The sequence below is a fragment of the Oreochromis niloticus genome, linkage group LG3, assembly GCF_001858045.2.
Source record: "Oreochromis niloticus isolate F11D_XX linkage group LG3, O_niloticus_UMD_NMBU, whole genome shotgun sequence".
NCBI classification, from domain to species: domain Eukaryota; kingdom Metazoa; phylum Chordata; class Actinopteri; order Cichliformes; family Cichlidae; genus Oreochromis; species Oreochromis niloticus.
Window position 1 is genome coordinate 79,354,768 of NC_031967.2, and position 12,011 is coordinate 79,366,778.

Here is a 12,011-nt window from a genome sequence, read left to right on the forward strand (position 1 = left end):
TAATCCCCCACCGTAGCGTCCTCTGGCATCCAGCTATTCCAACAGCAGCACAGCTCCCTCTGCCTCTCCACGCACTAGCCGTCGTATTCCCTCGCCACGTACTGCATGCCAACCTGCACCAACACCGCCCTTCTGCGTCTCAGTGCACGCTCCTTAAATCACCACCGGCTGTCACCTCTCAGGTGTGTCAAATTAGTAAACAGGAAGGGCGGAGTCTCCCCGGGACAATTTAACAGATATAACCAAAACATGCAATGCAAAAAAATAAATAAAACACTCCACATAGACTAAATCTGTCCCAGGTTGCAGGTGGATCCTAAAGGGTCTTGAGGAGATGATTTCTTGAGCACGCATGAGCTTCAAACCCACTAAGTTGAGGTCCCTTGTGCTGAAGAAAGGGAAGGTTACTGATAAGTATTGCTTCTCACAGGGCACAATCAAGATACCATCACTTACTGATGCACCCGTGAAAAGCTTAGGTAAGGTTTTTAACTATAGCCTGAAAGATGCAGCCTCCATACAAGCAACTAACGAAGACCTGGAGACCTGGCCTGCTGTGGTGGACAAATCTGGCCTTCCCAGCAAGTTTAAGGCCTGGATTTAGCACAGAATCCTCCCTTGGATTCTGTGGCCCCTCTTAGTCTATGAACTCCCTATCTGAACAGTGGAATGCTTTGAGATGAGGATCAGCAGGTTTCTGCGCAGGTGGTTGGGACTGCCATGAAGACTGACCAGCATCACTCTGTATGGTCATAACATCAAGCTGAAGCTCTCCTTCAGCAGCCTAAGTGAGGAGTTCATGGTGAGTCGGTTCAGGGAGCTGCTACAATATCGGGAGTCCAGTGACCCCTCAGGGTTGCTCTGGCTGGAATCGAGGTCAGGACTGGGCGGAAGAGGAGAGTTGCTGAGTCATAGACATCTGTAGACGGTAGACATCGCAGTGTCAAAGGCTAGAGCAAAGGCTGCAGGTGGTCACAGTGGCTCAGGGAAGAGCAGGCTTAGGTAGCAGTAGAACACCTAACTATGACAAGGCACAGGGGAGTGGCAGTTGCTGATCCTTGAGGAAGTGTGAACAGGAGTTGAGGAGAAGCAAACAAGTCAAATGTTGCAATTGCGGCAGAAGGGTGCTTGGACAAGATAGGAGCAAGCTGTAGGGCACAAGGTCACATGAAGTGAGCTGTGGAAAGCTGAACCCTATCAGACACAATTCTTGATCCAGGTCATAAACAACGTGCTACCAAGTCCATCTAACCTCTTCACATGGGGGAAGGTGGAGACACCAGGTTGCCTTCTTTGCCAGAAAGAAGGAACCTTGGAGCACATTCTAAGCTGCTGCCCAAAAGCCCTGCGCGAAGGGCAATGTTGGGTCGGTGTTTCCACATAACCCGCTAGTTTAGAGACTTATTCATCATGAAGAACACAAGACATAACAGAACAACCAACTCGCTAACGAGGGCAGTTTTGGGTCAGAACCAGCTCTCGGAGCTCACGGTCCTCACCTGAATCCAAACCCAAATCCTTCAAAGAGCAGCTTCCCTCACAGCTATTTATTAACAAACTGTTACAATACACATCACAGCAAAAGCACCTCCCCTCGTAAGACCCCTCTTGGTTACAAAGACAAGGCACTATGTGTGTGTGTGTGTGTGTGTGTGTGTGTGTGTGTGTGTGTCCTGGGGGTGTGTTTGTGTGATCTCCTGCTCACCAAAAGGATCATAAAAGCAGGAAGCTTACAACACAAAAAACAGATCTGTCAGATAGAATGTATCTGCAATAAAACCTCCCCCAGCACAGAGTGGCTGGAGAGGTGGTCAGAGACAAAGGAATGTCTTGATCCTATAGATTGAACTCAGACCTTACAAATTTAAGAAACACAATGACAACATTCAACAATTAGACTTAACAGGCAATATCGCTGGCGACATGACCAGGTCCTGAAGGCCATAGCGTAACCTATCTGAAGCGGGATCAGTCATAGCAGGAGCGTCTGCCCAGTTAAGAACACAATCACTTTTAATTAAAGCTTGGGAGAAGCCAGCAGTAGCAGTTCCAAACACATTGCCTGGCCTGTTGGCAACGGCGCACGATTGGTGTTCCAAAAATGCTGTAATACATGTATTATTAGATTTACTATATTAGTTGTACGTGGTTGCACTACACATCCTTGTTGTGGTTTGACTACAGAGAAGAGAAAAATAAATTTTAAAATATAACTCATTCACCAGCAGGACTTTCTTTTATGTGTTATCATTCCCTCCATTTAGACTCAAAGAACTTTCATGTTTAACGTCACATAGTGATGTGAAACTTCCCCCAAATGTGTTGAACCAAATACAAACTAAAAGGAGAGAAATCTATGTAAAAATGTAACATGTAGAATTAAAATACCAGAAAATTCTACTTAAGTATTATGAAAAAAAATATTTAGACTTTGTTACTTCTAGCCTCTGGATAGCCTCCATATAGTGTGACTATTTCAGTAGTTTAAATTTTTTCACTATTTTCAGTTATTCGTCTAACAATACAAACTCAACATTCATTTTTCTCAGGAGGACGTTCCACTCTTCCTCCCCACTCCAGAGAATACCACTTTGTGAACCAACTGAAGACCTGGACCGAAGCTCAGAGTTACTGCAGAGAACACTTCACTGACTTGGTCACCATCTACAACAGCAACATCAACCAACTGCTTTTCTCAATGACACCAAGGATCAGTACTGGGGCTTGGACAGGACTCTATAGTGATCCTTACAGCTGGAAGTGGTCCATGGAGGGAAAACTTTTTTATGTTGTCAGTACACATGAATTTTTGATCTGGGCTAACGGCCAACCAGACTGTGCTAAAGCAAAGGAATACTGTGTGGCTCTTCAGGGACAAACACAGATGAATGATAGACCCTGTGGAGATTCTTACCCTTTCCTGTGTTACAATGGTAGGAAAAAAGATTTGTTGCCATAGTTATCCCTACTATTTTATGAGATTCATAATGTGTGCTTCAAAATTCATCCTTTCTTTAACCTTTCACAGCCAGCAGTACAAGTTACATCTTAGTGAAGGAGAGTCGCTCCTGGTCAGCGGCTCAGTCGTACTGCAGGACATACCACACAGACCTGACCAGTATAAGAAGCAAAGAGGAGAAATCCAACATCACGCTCACTTTGAATGGATCAGGGGTTCAGTATGTGTGGATTGGTCTCTACAGGGATCCCTGGGCCTCCTGGTCTGACAACACAACCTCCACATTCACTAACTGGATCTCTGGTCAGCCTGATAACCCAAATTCAGTTGAATACTGTGGAGCAATGAATTTAATGTCAGGGAAATGGGATGATGGCAACTGTGGCAGCAAAATCTCTTTTTTCTGTTTCACAGGTGAGGTCCAGAATGCAAACACTGTAAGATCCTGTCATCATGTAAAACACTAATGTTTGTGTTGTTATATGTGGTTCATTTTTAGCAGTGACAAAGCAAACAGTGGTGAAAATGAAGCTTCAGTCAGAGGCAGACATGCACAGCACAGAGATCCAGCAGCAGGTTTCACAGCAGGTCAGCAGTTCAGTCACCAACACAAACTTGACACAAGTTCAAACTATGCTTCATGTTTTTCATCATCTGCACATTTTGTCCAGCTGTCAGGCCTCATGCTGTCAGAAGGACTGACAGACTTCAGGATTCGTTGGAGGAAAGTCCAGAGTTACCGTGACGACCAGTTGAAGAAGCAGGATGTGGATGGTGACTGCAAAACTGAAGTCTGACTGGACTGAACCACTTCATGTGTGAAGTTAATAACATGCTGTGCTGAGCTGTGTCATGCTTTAAAACTTTCAATATTTCAGAGTGTAAAGTTCCACCAACAGCTCATTTGTTCAGCTGCAGTTGTAGTTTGGTAGAAATTCTTTAATCAGAGGTCCACTCACTAGTTTTCCTGATAGGCTCTAGTCTCTTGTTTTGTTTTGCAGCGTCTCTTTCAACACTTTAGACACTGTCCTTCTGTGGACGTCACTGCACAGGCTTTGTCTGTGTGCAGTTTGGTAGGATCCATAGTTCTGCTTCATTGTGACAGCAACCTCTGCTGACTTACACAAATGGTAAAGAAGAAAGTGAGGAGAGCCAGAGATCTGCTTGAGGAAGTCAGGGTGGACAAGAAAACATTGTACTGTTTATGTCCTGTTTCTACTTCTACTGTTTGATAACTGTAACAGCCATAAATAACAATCCCAAACCTTACCTGATATAAAACTGGATCATTGTTTTCAAGGGAGTGCAGTTGCAATTCATGCTGGATGTCCTCGTATCTGACACTTTAACTTTACTGTCACTTTGGAGGAGCAGACAAAGTCACAGAGACCTAACTGTAGTAAGTAGAGCAGGTGATGGGTAAAGTTTGTGCTGGTGTTGTGTTGCCATAGTTACTGTTGTGATCTTAGTTTTTGACTTGTGTTTTCTCCTGTGTTGACATGTTTGTCTAGTTTTTGTTTTTGTAGCTTTCAGCTTTGTTCAATGTAATATTTTAAAGGGTTTTAATGTGTTCTGTGGTTTAAGTCATGTTTTTGTGTGCTACAAGTAATAGTAAAGCTATTTGGTTGAAAATGATACATCTATGTAGGCAAGTATAGAAAAAGTAATACAATGCAAGAGATACGTATTTAAAAAAATATGGAAACATGCAGGTTTATCAGGGGTTTTTTTGTCTTGTTCAGCTCCTTTTCTTATTTAATAATATTATTTGACTATAGAACATTTACATCTTGCCAATATTGACAATTTTGTTTGCTTCATTCGCTTAGCTGGAGTGAACTCATGAAAATAAGGACTATTTTTCTATTAGTAAATGAATGAGTACTTTGTGGGTTTTTACACTGAGTAATAAATCAGGTAACATTGTTACAGATCCATGAACGTAACAATTTTTGATGATGAAGTTTTTTGTTTCTTTGTTTTTTTTTCTCTCTGTTAGTTTGAGGTCCATGGTAAAATAAGAGGTATTCAAATGTAAAAGGCCTGAATGTGATTTCTACAATCTAAAAAAGAGCAGCTCTATCGGAAACAGGAAGGTTGAGAAAAGAGAGCTGACTGAAAACTCCAGAGAAATCTTCACATGTTTAGTTAAACTGGTGCTGCGAAGTATGATATATACATGTTGCAGTTATGCTTTATAAGAGAATTGTTTGTAATATATAACTTTTATCAATGATAGTAAAAGGTCTAATCCCACTGTCCCTGCCCAGACATGGAGGCTGAATGTTGTCCCAGAGGACAACCTGAGCCTGAGGCCTCATAAAATTCTCCTGAATACTTTTCTGTGAGTCTGTATTTTTGCAGACTTGAACTTAACGCATTACTCACAGTTTATAGTGCTGTAATGTTAACTTAATGTCACGGCGAATGGGATGAGCCGTGTGGAGAAAATAAATGAAGATCCAAGTGCAGGCACTCATGGAGGTGCGAAGGAGGTTTATTGAAAAGTAAAACACAAGGTGAAAATGGCAAACGGAACTAAAGATAATCTGAACTGGGACAAACTAAACTACTAAACAGCAAACATGAACACGAACATGATGGAGGATGAATGGAGGCATAGGAAGGTGGACGGCAGGGAAAACACACGGAGAATACACAGGAGGTTAACAGACGGGCCAGCGACTAGTATAACAGAAGACACGACTTAAATACACAGGTGGGGAACACATCTGAAAGTAATTGACATGATGAGACATAGGAAGCAAAATTGAATACACTCACATGAGACACGGAGCTTCACAATAAAACGGTAAACAAGAAACAACTACACAAAGATGCAGATTAGACACTGAACTAAACCTACAGGAAACACGAGGGCACCAGAACAAAACCTAAGAACTAAACCCTTAACCAGAATAAACTTAAACATAGAATTCTAATAATAATTGACAAAGCACAAGAATCAGAACATAAATTGTAATACAGAAGAATACCAAACATAATGCAAAATCAAACCAAAACATGAGAACTCAAAATGCTGGGTCAAAATGACCCGGAACCATGACACTTAAATAAACACAAAAGAAAAAACTAACTCTTAATCCGAGGGTCGACTTGAGATTGGGCCAAATGCCACACCTGTAGGAAAATAAACTGTAACAGATATAACAGATGTAAAGATGCATGGTTGTACGTCACTGATAAAGATAAAGAGCTTAAACTGTTCTTTTTTTTTTTTTACTTTAAAGTTTTTTCAGCTTATAGTTCACATGCTAAATGATATATGAAAAAATTTTTATTGTTGCACTTTGGCATGTTGCAATGACATAATGTTTTTAATCACAGACTGACACATTAAAGCTGTCCCCATTTCAAATTTTTGACTTTGAGGAAGACGATCTCTGGATGTCTCTGGACAGCTGACAATAGCTGGCTAGTGTAGCCCAGGTTAAATGTTAGGTTTATGTGTCATAATAAAATCCCACTTTCCCTCTGACAAACAGTTTCATTATTTTTTCACATTATATGAGAGTTCATTCACTGGGTTTCAGAGTCCAGCAAAGTTACATCCACTTCAAAGACAGTTTAAAAAAGACGAGCCTTCCACGGATGTGGGAAACCTTCAGTGTGCATCTGGATCTGGTCCCCACAGTAATAGAAACACACCAGCTGGATCTCTGTGCTAGGACTATGCAGTTGAATTGGGAGGGGTAAGAAAACAGATCCCAGTTGACTGCAGTCTACTGACACCTAGTGGTGAAACATTTCACAACATATCAGTTTTATTGACTTGTACCTCTCTTCCAGCCTCGAGCACAGAAGACATTCAAATCAGAGTCTCCCTTAAATGAGCTGTTTGGCAAGAAAAGAACAAATAAAAGTCCTGCAGTAAGAAAGACACACTCACACACTCAAACACAATAGCTCTGCACAGAGTGTTAAAAAAAAATAACCCACTGTAAATTTAAGGCGGTGCATTTCTGTGTCTCTCAGGCTTTATTTTGCACAGGTGTAGTTTTTGGCCCAGTCCCAGTGTGCACCATAAAATTTAATAAATAAACCCTCACTGACTTAAATGACATCACCTAGATTTTAGTAGATTGCAGTAACTGACTTCTTACCTCTCCCAATACAAATGCATAATCCTGCGTTGGTTGGATTATGACACCAGTGATTTACCAGTGATGGACACGCAATGCTGATGGTGGCTATAGGAGAGTAACAGAGAAAGAACAGGCCACTGATGGAGAGCAGCGATATCAAAGAGTATAAAACATATTCAATATGGACGTGAGAAGTCATAAACAATACACATATAACTGCTTTAGAGATGATATATCTGTATTATTCAATTAGCTGTAATGCATCACAGCCACAGTCCTTCAACAATGTCACAGGTACAGAGGTTGGAGAATATGTAGATGTTCATGTGGAGCATCAGTCAATTACACATGAAATTATTATAGCGCTACAGGGGATTAATGAGAGACCAATAGTGGGATGTTAAGATATGGAAAACTTTGCCAAAATTTCATGTGTTTGTAGATTCAGAGGCTTAGAGACTTTCAGCCACTAATTTTGCAGGTTAAACAAACACAGTTTCCTTCATTATGCAAAAATCCAGTGGTGGGAGTTATACATTATAGCATGGGATACATCTTCACGTCTTCCACATTTCTAATACAAATAATAATTGTATTATCAAATGCTTTCAAACAGAGTGCTGAACAGCTATTTGAAGGTAAAGAGGATAAATAAATAAAAACAATACATTTAAAAACAAAACAGAAGGAAGGACAATACTCGGTGTACAAATGCTCGATCAACAATTATTTATTTCCATACAATTTAGCACTTATGAGCACAAACCATCCGGATGGGGAGACATGCATGGAGAGGGTCACAGCAAATCTCAAAATGGTGGAGGATTACTCAGCCTTTTATAGCCTCTAGTAGCCCCCACCTAGTCGTAAAAACCTAAACCTTCACATTCTTTCTCTCTTACGGCGCCTAAGTGACGGCCTTGGCTCCCTGTTTTATCTCCAACAAGGGTGGGGGTGAAGCTCCTGTGGAATGTGCTCTGTCTCCTCTGCTATCAGAACAGCAAGGCCCTGACTCTCTGCACACAATATTCTCTTCATGATTTAGCAGTATGAAATGTCAAGAAACAGTGTAACACATTCAGCAGTATCGGATAATGCAAATCAATTTAACAAATGTAATAGTTATCACCTTCTTCTAATTCAGGAGAATAATGCAAACTAAAACTACATAATAATTTCACAATCTTTAATTAGGGGTATAACATGGCCTAAGATAATATAATAATCTCACAATAATGTGATATTGGTTCATTAAATCCTGAATCAACATTTAAATATAAATGTATTTTGCCAGAAACGCCAGAATCTCAGGTTAAACGTCATCTTTTGTATTTTTGAAGTTGATGAATTATGAGTTAGACTCATGATGTGCAACCAGCAAAGAGCTCAATATTTCTGGTGTAAAGCATGCACTGTGATAAATGTCGGTTTTGTATTCAAACTCTTAGTGAGTTGAGACTCCTTCAGTGGGTGATGAAAACTGATTTCAGGCTGCTCTATATGTTTTATCTGTTGTTGTGAGCACCATCTTCTTCGCTGTGGCGTGCTGGGGTGCAAGCATCAATGCAAAGGAAGCAAACAGACTGAACAAGCTCCTCAGGAAGGCTGAGTCTGCTGTCGGCATGAAGCTGGTAATCATGGACAATGACTCCCACCCCCTCCATAACACACTGGACAATCTGAAGAGCAGTTTCAGCTGCAGATTCCTTCCACCTCACTGTCTGAGGGAATGTTACAGGAGGTCGTTCCTTCCAGCTGCTATTAGACTCTTGAATTTATTCTTTTGGGTCAGGTCCACACATGCGGAAGAGAATGAATCACCTCAATGCATCCTGTCACTTTTGTACACCACAACATATATTTGCACGCATACTTGTCCTTTTATATTAATATGTATATTTATACCTACATTACTGTGTAAACATTTTAGGCAGGTGTAAAAAAAATTGTTGTAAAGAAAGAATATAAAAAAAATGATTGTTTATTGGCACCAAATTTATTCAGCAGCAGGACAACGACCCCAAACCCACAGCCAAAGTCATTAAGAACTATCTTCAGCGTAAAGAAGAACAAGAAGTACTGGAAGTAATGGTATGGCCCCCACATGTCCATAACTGAGGCTCTAGAAACTATCAAACCAGTAAATGAATTAAATACATTTAGTCACTGCTTTCAATTTTTCAGGTTTTACAGATGTTGTTTCCTGTCTAAAGCCAGCGACTGGTTAGGATTTAGAGACCTAAGCATTCCCACCCCTTAGGTTCACTAACAAACTGAATCATGGAGACACAGACTCCATAATCCTTCCCCACTTCCCCTAACAACTATGTCTGTTCCGAGAATGATGTCTGAGCTTATTTGCTTTTTTTCATATTTAACAGCTTGATTTTCCTAATGGTTTGCATGTTGGTGAAGCAGAATCATTTTAGCGTAACCTTGTGTGTGTTTCTTTAATCACTGAGGCACGTCATTTACAGAATTCCTGGTTTTAAAAAAGCACAGGTATGGTCATATGGCCAAAAATACCACAATATTTAGTTTTGGGAGTGACAGCACCTCCAGCTGCATGTAGTTGTTTTTTGTTAATAAAAGTCTTTGAAACATGAGCATTATAAATGCCTTGAAACATGTTAAATAAAAGTTTAACACTTTGGTGCTACTGCAAAGACGTTTGATGACTGTATAGAAAAAAGCTGTTGCCTCACAGGTTCTGTAGAACATATCTGCAAATCCACTTGCTACTTTTTTGTAAATTACAAATAGGACCACTTGAAGACATTTACATATACAGTATTCAGTTTGAAGCATTAAATTGAAACATTTTCATGTTTAACAATTTTTCGTAAGATCTCCAATTAGAGAAGCTAAGGGGATAATCAGTAAACTGGTCAGACCCCAGAACATACAACAATAGTTTAGATAAAAGTGTGTTTCTACAGAGAGGTCACTCCCTTCTGGTTTCCTCATTTGACAGTAAAATATATGAAAAGAACAAACAAAGACCTTCTTAAAAGTCAGCTTCAGTCAACAGAGGAGAAGATAAACTGTCAGGTAAGATACGCATCATTGATTCTAAAGTTATATTCTTGGATATGTTTATATTATATCCATTATTCTAAAACTTAGAAATGATGATTTAAACCATTTTTAAGACATGATAGTTTTGGAATATTTAAAGTATTGAATAGAATTATTTTGGATATGCATATAAACTATATACTTAGCAAATTATTAGACTGGAGATAAGAAACCTTAAATGATAAACACCTTCGATAATAATTACAGTACAATAATAATCATGATGACTATATCTATTATAAAGAAGCAAAGAATGGAAGAAACCTGTTTACTGCTCATCCTGCTGCTCTCAGGTCAGTAATATTAATATCTTAACATAGCCTATAAACACACAGAGACAGAGTGATCTCATTTGGGTAATCAGATTTTTTTTTATGTATTTATTAACACATCAACCACAAGAACAGTCAGAAAATCTTTATCTCCTCCTACCACAACACCTGCATTAATATTAAATTATCTTCCTTTGTTAATACTTGGAATTTGATTCATTGAATGACTTTTTGTTGTTATTTATAATCATATCTATTAAACCAAATAGATGTTAAAGCTTTGGCTGTTGATTTGTGGCAATTCTACAGCTTTGGAAATAGTTTTTCTCTTCACTTCTTTTCCTCCTCATTCTTATTATTACTGTTATTAACAACAAGCCAGTGTGAACCTATTGTTTGTCCCAAGCCCAGATAAAATGATGAGAGTTGCATCATTATTGACACCTGACGTCAAATCACTGCCAAATCAAATATGGATTGAATTTCCATCCTGGATGTTAGCGCGCTGAGTTAACACTTGCCAACAACGGTGCCATTACAAAGTGCTGGACTTAGACAAAGGAGGAGGACAGGGAAAGATGTTTAAATAGAGAGAGGTAAAGGCTGTATGGTGTGTGAGAGTAAGGATTTTAAATTTAGGGACTATGACTGTGAAGGGAAAGAACTGGCTGATATGTTGCAGATAATGAATGTACATACACTGGTATTGATAGTAAATAAATTAGGAATTGTAAATGTAATTTAAAAAAACAGCGCTGCTAAATTAAATTAAGTTCATCTAACATTTTCTTTTATTTGACTTAGTTTAATGTATTATTTCTGATCAACTTAATGATATTTTTAAGTAGCAAGCTGCTACTTAAAAATATCATTAAGTTTGACTTATTTATTTCTATTATATGGCGGGCGGTCATCTTTGAAAGGTATTGATTCCTTGGGTCAATTTGACCACAAACATAAAAGACTTATGTCTTTCTGAGAAAAGGAACTCGAGTAAAAGTAAAATGTTCTTGTCTTTTATCAGTTGCTCTCAGGTTCTTGCATTAACATTATGCACAAAGTTTAACAAATAGTTTTTGTTGTTGTCGTTGTTTTTACTTCTGTTTTGAAACATGACAATGATTTTAAAAACAATTAATGAAAAAAATAATGAATTTACTGGAGCATTAAAATGAAGCATGTATCAACTCCAATCTTTAAAAAGACTCAACTGACTTTTCTTTATTTAGCTTTTCAATGCTTTAAATGTATTTCTCTACTAAAAACCCAAATAGTGAGGAAATTTTCGGTCACAGTAAAGATTTAAAAAATGCAATTGTTAGATAAGGGTCACAACATGGTTAAATCAAAGAAAAGAGAAATGTACAAATGCACAAACCAGTTTTAAAAAGTAATATCCAATAAATAGGGTTATATATATATATATGTACAGTTGGGTTGAGAGTGATGTTGCACTTCAAAACTATAGTGGAAAAAGTTCCTCAAATAACTTACCAGTGAACAAAACAGGAACATTCATCTTTACACAGTTCATGTTCCGATATAGATCCAGTTACAGGAAATGATACTTAACTTACTAAAGGAGCTTGGAAAGAA